This window comes from Aphis gossypii, chromosome 2, assembly GCF_020184175.1.
Source record: "Aphis gossypii isolate Hap1 chromosome 2, ASM2018417v2, whole genome shotgun sequence".
NCBI lineage: Eukaryota > Metazoa > Arthropoda > Insecta > Hemiptera > Aphididae > Aphis > Aphis gossypii.
Genome location: NC_065531.1, coordinates 11,478,215 through 11,496,777, shown reverse-complemented (window position 1 = coordinate 11,496,777; position 18,563 = coordinate 11,478,215). Strand labels below are relative to the sequence as shown.

General features: G+C 26.2%; 1 long non-coding RNA gene across 2 annotated transcripts in view; it reads left to right on the top strand.

The window, feature by feature from the left end:
- Nucleotides 1–2,350: 2,350 nt before the first annotated feature.
- LOC126550038 (uncharacterized) overlaps nt 2,351–18,563 on the top strand; it is a 76,439-nt gene continuing 60,226 nt past the window's right edge. For both annotated transcript variants that reach the window (XR_007604062.1, XR_007604063.1), the window contains exons 1-2: nt 2,351–2,502; nt 10,458–10,515. This is a non-coding gene — a long non-coding RNA (uncharacterized LOC126550038). The remainder of the gene's footprint in view (nt 2,503–10,457; nt 10,516–18,563) is intronic.

The following is an 18,563-nucleotide window of genomic DNA, read 5'->3' as shown; positions in this document are numbered from 1 at the left end:
CGCTAACCTTTGACGTAAATATATATGGCCCGTTGGTAATTTGAGACTGAGACCACTGCCATAGACCTTATACTAATAAAAGGTCTATGGGAAATCTACACTTCCATCACGCCAGTGTCGGTATTCGGTTGGTTCTGATTGGCAGCACTGCTACCCATATGATTGGACTTCAAAGCTGCGCCGGGTGACGTTATTATCTTATAACTTTATCATTATACGTTCGTTTAATTTAATTACAATCAATTTTGTAAATATTTTAAGAGTAATAATTATTGATTATTTATTATTAATAATAATTATTTAATTCATTGAGGATCTGTCGAGGCTACGGCTACCGGAGATACGATACACACCGGCCAGCTGCGGATCGTTGAAAAAGAGAGTCATCGATGGACCATGGCACAACGCACCGCGGTCCATATAATATACTCTCCTAAGGTTTCGCCCCCGATTTCCTGCAGACGGCCTCATCTGTCATATCCGATGGCAGCCGAAGTCCTGGACCCCGTGAAACGTGTAGAGGTCCCGCGCGTCTGACGCACGCCGCCGACGTCCTCGTTCCTAGCTTTCAAAACAATATTGTCACTCACCCCGTGCCCTAAGTCTCCACCGCCAATGTAACAGTAAGCCATGTATTACAGCATGCTTTACTAACATTTGAAAATATCATTGTGTATTGTATACTATATATAAAAATAATAATTTAATAATTTTTTGAATTACAACAAAACAATTAAAATTGTTATTATTCGTTTAGTATTTAATTTAGCCAACATTTGAACTGCATAAAAAATATTGGTTATAAACCTATTATAAATATTATAATATTATTGTTATGTAATCAGGGCCTGATTAAAGAGTTGATCGCAAGTAGGCTAGGGTTGATTTAGGGCCCTATATGTAGAGATTGACTTAAATTTAATTTATTTTGAAATTCAATTGTATGTATACGTTTAATTAGTTATAAGACATACGTATATTGTAGCTATATTTAATTTTATAACAGAAAGATGAGCAATAGCTTTAAATTATTCAAGTGGTCTATCAAAGAGCACGTTAAAACATAACGTAAGTATCTATGAGTATTAATTTATTGTTAAGAACGGATGTACAGAATTACAGTTTGTATTGAAATTTGTCTAAAATATTTAGTTCCGAGTTGGCTAATAGTTTTAGATTCAATAGCTAGCAAGTAGCAACTGAATATCTACGGTGGACGGTGAGTCTAAAACAAGTAATCGTTTGAAAATCCTTGTTAGAACTATTATATAGTTTGAATGTACATTTATGGTAAATAATTGTTTTTGTTTCTTCTTGTCCTGCGAGTGCTAGGATGATTAATTATACTTAAATGTTTACAATACACCGAGGAACCTCCTAAATCAAAACAATTTATGTATATTGTTTATTTATTTATATATCTTAATTTCTTTGTCCGTGGCACTTAAAGACGGTTGCATTTTCCAGAAAGAATTATAAGATGTCGTCGGACATTTTGATTAGTCATCAATGGGGCGTCTAGAGAGTTTTCCTACATATCGGGGTCAGATTAAGGGTCCAAGAGCGATTCACATCTATACAAATGTCTTCCGGTTGGCGCCAGATAATATTATATTACGTGCTCAATAATAACGTGCATCTATCGGCTTAATAAGCTCTGTTAACATTTAATAAAATAACGAGACATTATAAGGTTCATGTCAACAATGGTTATTTAAACTCGAGTTCAACCAAATGTACTGAATCAACAATCAAAATTGAGGTGCACACATCTTTATAAATCCACTTTGACATTAAGCCTAAAGTTAATGGTCGAGTTATTTTTAATGACGTTTCCGTGTAATAGAACATTCAAGTTTCTTTTCCTTCTTTCTTTCTTTCTTTCTTACTTACTTACTTACTTACTTCCTTACTCTTATTTTGTTTCATAGTTATTTATAATTTATTATTGTTTGTTCTTTAAAAATAATCCGTATAAAACTATAACACAATATTGTCGGAATAATACGAAAGCCACCAAAGAATACAAAGTCTTTGTTATATTTTATATTATTAATCAATTATAATATCATTTATTCTATTCACCCGGCGGCATAACCTATACGCTACACACGCAGCAGCTGACGCATTGTATAATAAATAATACGTTTTTCAATTATTATTATTAATGGTGATTTGGCTTTTCGTCTAAAATGTTCGATCCAAGTGAACAGTCTTTTGTTGTTTTAAATAATAATAATAATGTATTAAGCAAACAAAATATGTTTTTTTTTTTGTATATTTTAAGCAGCGGTCGGTTTTTTAATTTTTTAAACTAAAACTTATATTCCAAACACTTTTAAAGGTTTCGCACCAAGTTAATTACGTTACTTTTGTTTCATGTCACAAAAATGAGAACAGTGGGTTATGGAGAGTACAAAAAGTAACATGACGTATCAAGGGAATACGAGTATACCGGTGCCATCACAATGAAAGCATTAAGAAAATACAAAACCTTAATTGGTAAGACGATCAACTATTTTATACAAACTGATTAGGTACACGAGTCTTATATAGCTTACATTTTATAAAGTCGTAAACTATATTTGCTTATTAAATATAATTTCAATAACAACATTAACTGAATTACGTAATAATGTAATTTTAAAAAACGTATTTTTTCACGTTAAACGCAAACCGAAAATATAATATAATTTATATTTAATATTTATACACATACAAATGTATTGTATGTATATATGAACATTTATAATAATTTCGTCCGTAAAAAAACCCCCTGAAAGTTTTGCGTGAAAATTATTTTAGAACTTCATAAAAAAATAAATAAGTTTTTTCGTTTTCTCGTGAATAATGACCGCTCTATTATTGTATTTGTCTTTTTTTTTTTTATCATAAACATAATTTACAATGATCTTCCTTGGGATATTGTTGCATTGCTCTTCTTTCGAATAATTTCACCGCATTAAAAATGATAAAATAAAATATACTTTTCTAAAACACCTAACCTCCCGTTTGGTTATTTTTGTTCTAATTCTACACAGATAGGTATGCAATAATATTGTGTTTACAATAATATTATAGCTATTGGATATTCGGACGTACATACAAATTACGTTTTAAATTTATTTTTTGTTTTATGCACTGTGCCACCACGTGTGTGTGTGTGTGTGTGTGTTGAATAATTGATTTCAAAAATAAATTACACCAATTACGTGCGATTATAATCGTATATTCGTATAGAAATGCGTGACAATAGACGTGTACCGGTATTATATATTATTATGGTTTTGTATTATATTTTTGTTATAATTTTACAATTCTCGCACAATACACGCGTAAATAGTAAAACAAAGCGCCATTTACTTCTGTAAACAATATTATATTTGTTTATCGGATTACTTCAATTCCGTTTGTTTTTTTTTCGCACACCCTAATAACATTATTTTATCCCTATAAATAATTATTTATACATATTATAATGTCGAAATTCGGGGTTTTTTTTTCGTTCCGTTTTTCGTCCCATAAAAATGTTAATGCCGGTGAAAAATAAAAATAATAGTAATAATAATAAAAAGATTTCCCTTCGGACTCGTACTGTACGATGGGAATTTCGCAAGTCGCGTGCGCTCGATACGGAAAAAATAACGTTTGCTATACGTATATTGAATCACCCTCACTCCAACCCGCCTCGTACACTAACACTTACTAATTTTCTTGGAGTTTCTTTTCGATGCCGTCGAAATTTTGTACACACACATATATGTATACATATAGTATAATACGCCAGTGTATTATAATAATAATTTTATAATACTTCTCAAAATTCTTATATAGTCTCTTTCGTACACAAGAATGCACACACACGTGTACACTGCTCGACACCGTGTATATTATATCCCGTGTAAAATTTCACCGGAGCGTGTATGTTTCCTCTCGATAAAAGACATTAACAAACACCGGTGGCTATATATTTATATAATATATATATATACATACAATGTATATCATTTATATATCTAAGGAGTTTCGAAAACCTAATCTTTGCTTTCCACCGTTTTTTACTCACTTTTTTTTTTTGTCGCATGCTTTTTATTTATTTTCTTATTTTTCCCTCGTTTTTTACTTTTTTTTTTTTATCTCGAGTCCCATAAAAAGCGTTCTTCGCCGTGGATATATAATATGGACTGTGCTGCGCGTTATTTAACGAGCAAACAAACTATACACCTGCGAGCAATCGTCGTCCATTGGAAACTGGTTGCACCACGATACTGCAGACTGCAGCATGATTATAATAACATGTAGTATATACTATATATAATATATATTATACGAGTATACGACCCGCAATTGCAGACGACGTTCCGCGCAGGATATTCAAGTGGACTTAGTTATTTTTTTTTCAAGATAGTGTGTATACTGCGAGCGCGGTTTCCTCGGAGTTCGCTTGATTTTATATACGTATATATATATTTTTTTTCATTTTCTTTTGAAATATTTTTCTTCTCGAATATCTAAGTCAAATAAAAAGCGTGAATAAAACTTTCAAAAACCTTTTTTTTTATAACCACAACGAAAAACTTTGACGTCTCTTGAACAAACTTAAAAATAATCATGATCTTTATTCTATATTGCCACCATTAACTTTTAACGACTTTACATAATTTATTATTCCCTCTCATTATTAATATTAAATTGATTAAATTTGCTTACTGAGTACATAATAATATGTAGGTACCAGTTAGATATTATGTATCATATAAGTATAAAGAATGTCATTAAAACTGCAAAAGTAATTGACTATATTGTCAACGGTATAAGCAAATGTTGTAATAAATGTATGAATTCAATTTAAAATAATTAAATAAATTATAATTGATAATTCTTTGTAAAAATCTAAAATATTATTAACATATTGTAGGTATTACGTACAATTTATTAAACATGCAGTTATAGTATATAATAAATAGTTCAGGAATTTGGATAAATAATAGTATAATGTATATAGTAACTAGAAGTTAGGACAGTTGGGTAATAAATAACAAATTTCAATTATTAATTTGTTTTTGGTATATCATAGAAGTATATATTATTATAATGATATTTCAAACTTTACTATCAAATGTTGAAAGTGAAATGAATACAACTTCAACTTTATTTTATGTATTTGAATTGCACTTTAAAAACTTATAAAATACCACTGAAATACATACGACAAAATTGAAATTACATTAATTTTGCTTTTAAAATTTGATATTAAAGTTTTTATTTTAATATATTATTCTAATTATAGTATATATTACAGATTGTATAATGAATATTTGAAAAAAAATATATAATAAGCGAGTATATTTGCATAATTTATCAATAAAACAGCTATATAAATTAGGCTTAAAAACAAAAAATTGAATTCATATTAAAGCATAAAATTGTACTGATTTCATGAATAATCTGAATAATAAATTATAAGGAACTAAAATCAGTAGGATTTATTTAAACAAAATATTATCATTGGTTTAAATCTGATAATTATTGTATTTTAAATGGAATTAACAGGAATGTGTTAGGTATATTTTATATCGATTGAAAAACTATATGACGTGTAGTGTATATTTACATCTTGTAATATCATATCCTTGTAAAGAGCTTTCATCTTTTATGCAGCATCTAATCCGTATTGATAGGAATTTGTTGATAGATGTGGTCATCGTTTGATTTCACGATTAAACAATAATATTATTATTATGTTCGTGTGCACCATAATAACCGAGTATTTCAAATTTTCCATCTAGCTATAATAGTATGTACAATAACCAATGTATAACCATATAGGCCATGTAGACAGTACGCATAATTGAATATGTGTATGTATTCTATATTATATAGGTACCTAATTTTCGGCGATAGTACAAAACGTTATATAAATAATAATAGAATAGAATAATATGGCACTTTATAGTATATACCTTGAAATAGGAATAATAATAATGTACCTATCTATTGTGATATTATTTTATTATTATGCAGATAACGCTGATATAGGGACGTATAATAATAATAATGTATTGACAACCTCAGAACCGATAATTTGTGTTCACAATGTTATATGTCAATCCGATACGGGAACCTTTTAGCGTTATCCGAAAACACAATTTGGTAATAATAAGAAAATAGTTTTAAATTATACTGAGTATTGACACGTGAATGATTTTGTCTATTATTGAAGAGAATATTATAAATAACGATAACACGTCGTACGATGTGATATAATTTAAATAATCGCGTTTAACGGTATTGTAAATTGAATGTACGGCGCGTAATAGGTACTGACTTTATTGATAGGTATTTGAATATTTGAATAGTTACGGTTGATACGGTTAATACGATAATTTTATGGCAAAAAGCTATGTACAAAATAATGTAGATACAATAAGGGCTTAGTATCGCTCAAATTCTTGTATAAAATCTAAATTAACATAATATGATAGTGAAATATTTATAGAGAATAAAGCTACGAAAATCGACTTTGGTTAAAGCAGTTGACTGAATATGAGGTATGCAATATATAGTCAGGGTTTTGATAAGATTGGAGGTGATACTAAAATAAAATGTTATTAAGTTGTAATAAATTAATTACAAAGCATATTCAAAAAATTTAAACTGTAATTATGACGGTTTTACAATAAAGTAAGATGAGGTACAAATAATATTTTATTTAAGTTGATATGTATTAAAATAAACGATTCTTATACTTAATATACAAGTAAAATACAATACCTATTCACTCTATTGCAAAAAACTCTAAGATACTGTAAAGCGTAAAGGTTTCATGTGTGCAGATACAGATATTTTAATTTAAAACATATATATTTGAGTTACAAGGACAAGCATTTTACGAATTTATGAATTATTCATGTCACATTTAAGAAAACAATATTTTTTAAATAAATTAGTTAAGTATTTTTTGTTATTCGATATTGTCGATTTAAAGTGTAAAGCAAATTTAAGTAAATTAAAAAAAAAGTTGTTAAAGTATGTGTTATCAAATATCAAAGCTTGAATACTGTCGAATATTCATATAATTTTTAATAGACTATTGATTACAATATTAGGTTCATACTGTTAAAAACCTTACCTATTCTCCAACAAAGAATGATTATGTTTGTTACAAGACATCAGAAATTATCACCATCATGTATGATTTGATCATATAGTGCTCACCATCACCAAGTACCAAAAACCACATTAATATACCACTAATATTTAATCAGAAGATTTCAAATATATTGAAAACTTTTTTATATTCATTTTTAAATATTTATATTTATTATCATTTTGAATATTCTATAATTATTAGATAATTCATGCTATAATAAATAAATATTTATCAGTTACATCGCCCGGGTATAATCACAAGATAACTGCCACTGATGAGTGATGATCAATAAGTTTTTGTTTAAAATTGTAAAAAATTGTTAAATAATTATTATTAACTGTATTGCATTTGCATTTTGTGTATATTAGCTGATTCTTAAGTCCATTTAGGAATAGTATGAGTTGATTCTAAGCACTTCATTATGTATTTACTATTTGATTATAGTAAACATTATCTATTAGAATTATTTAATTTTGTGAATTATCATATTTTGTTTCCTCAGTTTTTTTTATACTTGATAGTTGATAGTCACTCTGCAATTCCATTGAAATTGTTTAAAATTAAAATTAATTAAAATCGTTTTGATATGGTTATGCAATGTAGTATATCGTCTTTTTTTATATACTTTGAGGGAAAGTCGAACATTTGAATCATATTGCTTTAAAAATTATATTATGTTAGTGAAGTTTATAAAACCTCGAGCATAATTTTCCCTCATTTGTTTTTTTCTTCTTGTACCGTTACTCCTGAATTGTATATGAATATGTTTTGGACTGTAGATCTATTAGCATATCCACGAGTTGTTAAATATTTGGCTATTCGGTACCTTAAGTAAAAACAACAATTAAGTTTTGAACAATAAATCTTACAACTATTTGTAGTTGTTCTAATGTTCTATAGTAGTAAATAAGTAATATACCAAATATTATGCTTAGTGGAAAACTTGCTTCTAGGGGGGAAATATATTAATACTAGGAAAAAATTTAAATTACATACCGCGAACTCGTGTCGAACTCGTAACGATTGCAACAGTGTTGGTGATCCAACTAATGCACAAAGCACAATATGCTATCCTAACCTAACTTGAAAAACTTAATTTATCGGTATATTCCAATCTCGGGATGTTTAAGACCTTAAACATTAATTGAAGAGAACACATAGCTTTGAATGAGATTGTAGACGAACGTTTACATTTTTGGAAAACTTTTCAGTCTGCCGTTAAAATAATAGTACCATAATAAAGTTACATTAGATAAATAAATTATCGAAACCGCATTATTCGCACAATCCAAGTCCAACACATCATAAATATCGTCATTATTGGTTTCCGTTAATGACTCGATAATTTATATCGATAAAACGGGGCAAACACATTTATAATATATAAATATGTAAAAGCAGCGTATACATATTATTGCACAAACATAATATTTTATTTACATAAATAGTCTAATGTAGGTATGTGTACGGCCGGTGACCGTGCGTTAACATTATCGTGCGTACGATGTCCTGAAAATAACATGGCCAAAATATTAAATGCGAATTTGTGTTGCCAAAAACCCCGTTTCCTTTTTTGGCAGCACTAAAGTTTAACGTATTCTACTATTATTTATGTTATTCGTTAACGTTTTAATGTCATTATTTTTATTTTTGGCTGGTTACGTAGCATTAACGTAATAATTACCGATATGTTGTCACTCGTATAGTGCCATAATTATTATTAGTTTATTTCACTGTATCACGGGTAAAATTCGGAAAGAAATATTTGAAAAATCAGTCTCATCATAATAATTCAATTATCAGAAACAAGCACAGTTTTAGATCTATAGTGTGAATAAGTACATAGTTTATAGTTTATTATTCGTATTATATACTACTAATCATAAATGTAAATATAGTACTGCCGCTGAAAATAAATATCCATCATTACAACATTATTATTATTTAAACCTTATGGTGGTTTTTAGTTATACACGGAGAGAAAACGTATATTTGATCCAGAAACTTGATAAATTGCTATACATTGTTCATTATTATCAGAAAAAAACATAGTTATGATGATGATTATAATAACTCACTCCCCCATTTCATTATGCCTCAAAATGGTTTAAAAATTGCTAAATATGGTAATTGTATGATAATTTGTTTTAAATCAACAACTTACTATATTTTTTTCTTTTATAAATATTAAATAGTATATAATAATATTACCTTCATTATAGAACATACAATTGTCTATGAAAAAAATAATCTATACATTTTCTTTGAAAATATTTTATTACTCACAAAATAAAAAACAAATAATAAAATATTTTATTTTTCATTTTTTACAAAGATGGTTTTGATTAAAAATATTATTGAATCATTAGGATTAACTTTTTTTCTATGAAATATGATAATATTTGATATTATTTAAAAAAATATTATATATAATATTTCAATTAAGGTTCTGCTGTAATATTAAAGCATGGGACATCAATAGTTTATTTTGTATTTGTCTAATGCAGAGGATAAATCATGACTTATTATTTGTTTTTAAAATTAACTAATTATGTGTAAAATTATGTACAATAATATTTCTAAAAAAAAAATAATATTAATAATAACAATTTCTAAAATAATCTGTAGATTTTAAGACAACCTAATTTTTTCCTTCACGCTATCGACACTGCGATCTGATCTATAACAGTTTTAAATTGTTATACGACTCTTTTCACATTGTAGATATTTGTTACATCACTTGAAATCAAATTCATTTATTACAAAATATCTCATATTATGAAATGGCATAGAATAATACATTTGATATTAAATGCATATTTCACGATAAAAATAAAATTGGTTATATTGATAATAATAATAGTAGAATTTTAAAATTTGAGTGTATGATGAAAGATAATATTCTCTCTAGAATGCATAATACAATTACGCAGTATCACATTGAGTCAACAACACTCTATAAGTTACCACTTTCTTCTCAAAATCAAAATATATACAATAATATAATATATTTTATAATACTTAAGATGTACACTGCAGATTAATAATATATTATCGGGAAAACATTCGATGTGCCACACAGCTGGAAAATACATTTTATGTACGTATTTTCTTTATTAATTAAATGATGACTCGTTATAATCTATAAAGACACAGTACCTCCCCTATCCGTGTTAAGCATAATATGTGCACGGAAAAAACTAGTTTTTACGACGTTAATTTTATGATATAATATTGTTGTATCGTCGTCTGTCCATATAATAATGTATTTATTATTTATACATTATGTATATACTTGTTGTAGGTAGTCGTCAACGGACGTTCACCCGTCACCATAGGCGGAGTCAAGCTTATTTTATAAAGTAAGTACCTATACAATGTACCTATTATTTTTTTATATCTAATACGCAGTATACACGCATACAAAAATCGATAGGTCTATAACAAAAAGAAATGTGCTACTTGATATTTTCTTAGCTGTATAGAAAATCATTGAATCATATAAATGTTTTTTTTAAATTATGATTTAAAAAAATATATGTATCTCCGAGTTTTTATGATAACGTAACTATAAAAATCATCGGTTGCTAGGCATAGCCTTACAAAAATCCTAATCAGAAAATAATAATAATAAGGAACGGTGTTTTAAATATAACGAATTTGCAGGTTAGGTACTTCACGAAATTGGGCAAGACAAAAAATGCTGTAATCAGCTCGAAAATATAACATAAAAATCTAAAAACGATTCTTTCACAAAAAAATACAATAAAAATAAAATAAATTATATTATAATTTACAATGTAATGTAGGTACCTGTAATTTAATTTTGTAATGTAAAAATTTAGGGCTCGGACGTTCATGCTCTAAAAACTATTGAAATAATATAAAATCAAAAACACTAAAATATATTAAACGTGCATATCAATTTTTTACATTTTAAAATGTATTATTTGTATAATAAGTGGCAACTATTTACCTACAAAACGTATGAACCATTGTTTTGAATTTTGCCACAAAAATTGGGCTGCGTACGTGTTGATTTCTAACTACCCATTTTACCTAATTCGATATAGATGAATTGATTCCGGAGCAACTAAGAGTTAATTTTCTCATTGTAACTGTATAACATCAACTATGAAAATTATATATCTTTGCAAATATTTAGGGAGATAAAAATTGATTATAATTTAGAACAAATTTATAATATTTCATATAAAAAATATTTTATTTTTTAACAATATCTTAACATGAAAATGTTAATATTAAAAACCCATATTATATAATATCTATCATTTATATAATAGTTTATTATTTATAAATTTATGACCATTTAAAGTTTATTTTGTCGAGTCCACACTATAATTCGACTATAATTCTGTCGATAAATTATTCAGTGGCATACTATATCAGTGACGTCACACGATACACAATGCGTTTTTGTGTGATAGCGTTCAGTTTTCAAGTACTGTTGCGGGTATATTGTTTTAAAATTTGAATAATTCGCCGATAAACATTAACTGTTCAGGACCGATTTCATCTGCGTGTTTGGGAATGTAAACGTAGTTTATTGGCACCAAATTCAATTAGTGTCGAGTTGTCCGTGACAAGCCGTAAAACAACACATTCGATGCATTATAAAAGCGATCACCATAATGTTAAAGGGTATCATAATTTTTTTTATTATTCCGCTGTGTGCATATATAGATAGATAGATAGATACATAGATAGATGTTGTAGTTTTTATTTTATACTCCCATTAAATTTTATACTCACTTGCACACACACACACACACATTGCACACACGGGGATTATACAAGGATATAAGGATATGATAATATATATAGGTGTTATAGGTATGTACTTACGTGTAAACTGTACAGGCCGGGACAGTTAAATAATAACGCGGTTCTTGTAGTATTTTATTACGTTGTATATACTACCCCCAAGTTTTTTTATTTTTAATTCGCTATAGCGAGACCAGGCGAAGTTTATCAAGATCACAGTAGTCGTTCTATACCTGACTGCTGCGGAATTCAAGTTTTCTCACTGATGGAAAAACTGCAGAGAACCTAGGAAAAAAGTTTCTCGTTTTAATAATAATAATAATCGCGATTTAAATATTAAAACATTCGAGGTATCATTCTGTTTTTTTTTCGGTCACACATAGTCTAACTACACCCCTCGCCATCGTTTTATTTCCTCACAAAACAACAGCAGATAAGTGTATATTTGTGATATTTGTACAATAATAATAACAATATAATATATGCGGAATTATAATTCATTTTTAAAGAGGATAAGTGAATATTATTTATAAATATTTAAATGGTTTTAACTGAGTAAATTTTCTTTGGGATATATATATATATGTATATATATATAATTTATGCATGTATATTTATAAAATAATTTTTCAGACATTTATATGTTTTAATTATTACTATTTTTAAAACCTTTTTTCTTTACACAATTATAACTCAATAAATATTATAAGTAAACAGTAAAAAACGTAAATAACAAATATAGCACAATAGCAAATATATGGTATTGCAAAATTTTAAATTGGATTTGAATAAATATTATTTTATTGCGCATTGAATAAAAAGTAAAAATAAAAAACAAGAAAAATATAAACAATGGTGATAACTATTAACTATAGTTATAATATTAAATACCTATAATTTTTACGTAATATCCCTTAATTAATATTTTAAATAAGGGATGGCAAAAATTGAATACATATTTAATTTTATTTATGATTAAAAAGTTATGTACACTTTTTTTTATTCTAAAAAACAACTTATAGGAATCTTTTATCCAACTTTCAAACCTTACCTATGAGTAAAAATAATATATTTGTAAACTCAAAATAATTTAAATATTTTCATGGTTCCGCTGAATTTTTTAGACATTTTGAAAGCTAATATTAAAAAAAAATGTGTTAACGTTGGTTATTTATTTGTTGAATTGAGATGAGAGCAGCTATAGAGGGATATTATGTTACATTTACATGCGTTTTACTCACAAATAAAAATTGCATCATAAATAAATCGAAAAGCAACTTGGAAAAAAACTTAGAAATTGCAGTGTCTATAAATTACACAAAACCGGACAAAATATATGAAAAATTGTTAAAAGTCTATGTTAAAATAAATACTTGTTGAAAATGCAATTTTTACAGCTAATTACAAAAAAAAAAAAAAAATAAAATAAAATCAATTTTGTCAAAAATAAATTTTGAGTAAAAATTTCCATTTTGAAATATTTTTTAAAAGTTGTTACAATTTCATCTTTATACTTTTTTTGAACTACCAATCCAATTAAGTAAAAGTTGCTACCTAAAAAATCATTAGACATACTCAATATCTATGATAGAAACACTCTTTTACAATAAAAATGTGCACATACAGATAAAAAAAAACAAATCATTATAAAACCAATAGATTGCATTTATCTGTTATAATATATTATACGTATAGAATATAAAACAGACTTCGTGCTATTTATAAACTATACACAGTTAATTAATAAAATAAAAAATAAAAATAAGGTAAATTTTTAATAATCATTAATGATTGAAATTTTAATTAACTTTATTTGATGTAAGTGCAATAAATGTGACAGTACACATTATGATATTAAATCCATAATATTATGACATTATAAAATTGTCTGTCTTAAAATTTAAAAATTCGTCCGCTATTCTATTTTATATAGGTTAATTTCCTCTATGATGTAGGTACATAGTATATTGTTTTGAAAATACAAATCATAATATTCTCTACGAAGGGATGTATAACATATAAAATAATTTATGTAGGTACGTGTCAAGCCACATTTTTACATTAAATCAATATAGTTATCTATATATTATGTATACTATCGTTTCTCCAAAATATTTAGTTGCAACGATACCGCATTTTTGGAATAACGACGGATTTTTCCATATCCATTTCTTGGTACGATGGTTGGCTGTATGGGAACTTAATTCAGAGTATAAATAATAAATTTAACTTATGGTTTGAATATCTGTTCGTAAATAAAAAAATAAAAACTTTAAATAATAGAAGTATGAATATATCATTAGTCATTGCATATTGATGAACAGTGACGCATATATAAATGTATGTTTATGTATCAGTAGATATTTTCCGGCACAACCCAGGGTCACTGAAACTCGAGGGAAATAGGTAACCTATACCTGACTCACATAATATTACCTTACCTATACCCTAAATATATCTTAACGCCCTCCGTTAAAACATTCCTAGTATAACGTCCAGTCTCATCACAAAATACGAACACTCTGTGTTCATATTTTAAGAACAGTGGTTAACTTTAATGAAAAGCTGTAAAAAATATTCTAAAACTCACATAATACACATCATTTCATAAGGAAAATGTTGGCTGTTGTTCACGAGAATTCGATACCATCAAATGATTGTCAAGCAATACATTGTCACTTAAACAGATATTATTAGACTTCAGTATTTTTATCGCATGGACAACTTTTCTGGAGTTTAGATGAATTAAATACCGGAATTCTACAAACTTATAGGTCGTGCTATTCAGCTTTTGTGCAATGTACTAATGCACATTTTTGTACAACCATTATAACTATTGTTAACATTGTATTTTTATTCTATAAGAACTGTTCGGGGACTGTATTATTTTAATACTGTACATAAAAAATACTTTTTATTCGAACCTATAAAGTTTTTTTTTTTAAAGGAGATAACGTTCATAAAAATATTTTTTAATACTCTAAGAACATAATAAGTTTTGATTTTAATTTTCATTTAAAACTTAATTGGATTTCATCTACAAGAGGAAACTTTTTTTATTATTATTAGCTTTATTGCAAGTAGATACTTAATAAAGAATGTATTAAGTATAATACTTATTACAGTAGGTTAGGTTAGGTGTATATGTATATACATAAATATAAAATAAAATACATATTTGTGTATTTAAAAAATTTTATTTTATCTTAAGTTGATATTATTATGTTTAATAATTCTTCGGTACTTAATATTTTAATTAAATTTTTATTTATCATTTACATAATATATATGGAAATTACTGGTAACTGGTAACTATTAATTACTGCTGAATAAAATACTTCAAAATGTTCGATAAACAAAATAATATCCATATGGTATTATAATGGAATAATACAGCTATGAGAAAACAGCAGGTAATTAAAATTAAATCATAAACTTTGAAAAAACTTTTTATTTTATATTTATTTATTTAAAGTACTAAAAATAAATAATCCATTATACTGAACTAGCTTTTAACATGCGAGGCCCCAAAAAAAAAACTTAACAATGGCACATCATATTGTACACATTTTACTGCAGTGTATGAATCATAAACAAGACACATGCATACTTGAGTACAAGCTGGTTACTTAATTTTTGTTTGCATTAGAGGGTTTTCTCATAATTCAAATTTAAACAATTTACAGTTTCAATTTACACGAAAGGAGTCTTAACTTTTTTGATATAAGATATCTTCATAAAAATAAACCCGACGCTTTAGTAAAAGTAACAATGTTACCCACATAAAATTGATATAACGAAATAAATTCCAATGTCAAGAAAATATTTTTACAATTTACTAGGTTTTTTTCTTTATTTCACCATCATAATACATCAAAATAAGACGTAAATTATCCACTTAAATTATGACATTAAATGTATAATAAGTATATATATATATATTATATATGTATATATATATATATATATTTATAATATTTAATTCGAATATATTGATACTTGATTTATTGGATTTAAATACCTCCTTATAAATAATAATAATATTAAAATCAGTTTGTACTCAAACAAATAAACAATTATTTTATTTAATGATCTATAGTTAGATTTAACATACCTAATTAAATATATTTTAAAACTAATTACAGAAAAACTAAAATAAAAACAAATTACAGTAATAATAATGATGATAATAAAGAAAATAAACCAAATAAAGATTCACCTTCATAATTCTGTATACATGATTATTTTTCAAATAGCGAGTGGAATAAATAAGTATAGTAAAAAAATAGAAACATCAAAAGTTTCGAAAAAAGACAAGAAAATGGACCTTCGGGCTAAATTTTTTTATCTCTTGAGTACGTGTATTCCTATTTATCTTACCTATATGATAAATATATTATAATACTGTTATATTATGACATTGATACGAAATTAATAAATAAATGACGATAACAGTCGATTATTGTTGAAATGCTTTTTCGTTTTTAAATTTTTATTATATCATCCAATCTTCCAGAGTAGGTTGTTGCAAAAAAAATTATATTCATCGTGTAATAAGAAAAAATGTAAATCACAGTCTTATACAAAGTGTAACATTTAAGTATACGTATTGTACGGATATATACTTGAGTTTTGTTAATGTTGTAATTTTATTGCTAAATACTAATTGCTTTTTATTTATATTCATTATTTTATGAAAAAGCATAGATTTTTTTATTATTATTATTTTAAAGTGGACTGTGGACTCCAATAATATATATTTGCAGAAAAAAACAAGTGTAGGTACATCAATATCATTGTTATTAATAAAAATCGGTTAGGCTTGGAACTATTGACAATAATTTTTGTTAGATCCGAAGTCTACAAACAAATATTCTTTTTAGTAAACGTCGATTGAAAACTCTTGAAAATATTCGACAAAAACATGTTAATCAAAATATTGAAATAAAAAAAAAAGTTTTATATATTTATTTGTTTATATATAGATATAATGTTTTTGTATACTGTTTTAATTTTAATAATTGTTCATATAATTATACTTTTATTACATAAATTTCAAAAAAATATAATCGTTATTAAATACGACTTTATTTTTACATTTTATGGAAAATACTTTAAAACATAATTGCACATTTTCCAAATTTCAACACTTTTGTTGTACACTTTTTAGATGTTTACTGTGCGAGAATCACGTCTTTAATTATGATAACCAATTTATAGCTTATTTTAATTTTAATATCAGTGTTGTGTCATAATTATAGTGTATGTATGTAAAATGGTTTTTGTACTTTGTGATCTGTTTTGCTTGGGTAATAAAAAATTAAATTGTCTAATTAATTATTGCTTCAATTTGAAGTCAGATGTTAGGTATTGTTTGCAAGTGTTTTTTGTGATTTTTATTACTTATTAATCTATACAATATCTATTGATTTCAATAAGACGAATAATATAATTTAAAAAAACCATATAATGTTCATTACTTTCCCAAATTTTCTAACTCTTTACACTTTGGTATTAACTGATTTTATATTTACTGCAGAGCTTACGGTTAGCGTCACTTATATCGTATAGTTGGACAAAACTTAATTGTAAAAAAATTAAACGTTTATATCAATTTAATAATATTTATCAAACTATAACGATTTAAGATCTTGGTATGTATGACGTATGCAACAATTGTGTATAATATTATGTTTTTTATTTATTATCGCAGGAGAATTAATTATAATCTGAAGCATTGCATTTATGTTTAACTTGAAATCACCCACCTGTCCATCAAACGGCCTCAACTGAATTACTTATTTCAATTACGATTCCTATGTTAAATTATAATAACAGCTATACGGAATACAGAAACCGGGTGTTGAGAACTTGTTTCCTTTTATTCAACTCTCCAACTAATTTTTTTTTTTTTTTTTAAATATGATATATTATTTTAATTATTTTAGTAACTAGCTATATCTATATAGTATATAAACGGTTAACTTTTTATTAAATGTCTTTATTTCCTAAGCCTTATACATAATTATATGTGAAAATATCTTATCTGAATAGTTCTAAAACTATAACTTATAAGCTAATAAGAAAATGTTTTATACAATACTTGGAATATAATTATGTTAAATTAATATAAACCTGATATTACGGGAAAAGAGTAGTAGTTTCGATTTATCTCTTGAATAATTAATTCGGTAGTCATTCTAAGCTCTTATAACCTGTTCTATTATGCATATTTTTATTTATTCTTCCATTACATAATTGAACTCACTGACTATGTTTATCCGAGGCTAATATATAGGTACGTATTTATTCATAATTTGTATTCATTTAATTATTTTTTAAGGTTCAAATCAGGACTTTTTTTTTTATCTAATTACTTGAATGTTCAGAATGTTGTTAGCGTGTATTTAAATTGTCTTTGTATTGAGTCGTTTATAAATGATCGCATTACTATTATATTTACTTGATAAGTACTTACCTATAATTATTCCATTTCAATTGAGAATTAGTAAAAATATATTTTTTATTCTTAAAAACTTAATTCTAAAAATATAATTTTTATATTTTTTATGAATATTATGTTACAGTTATAATAAAATATACACCTATATCGTTGACAGTCCAA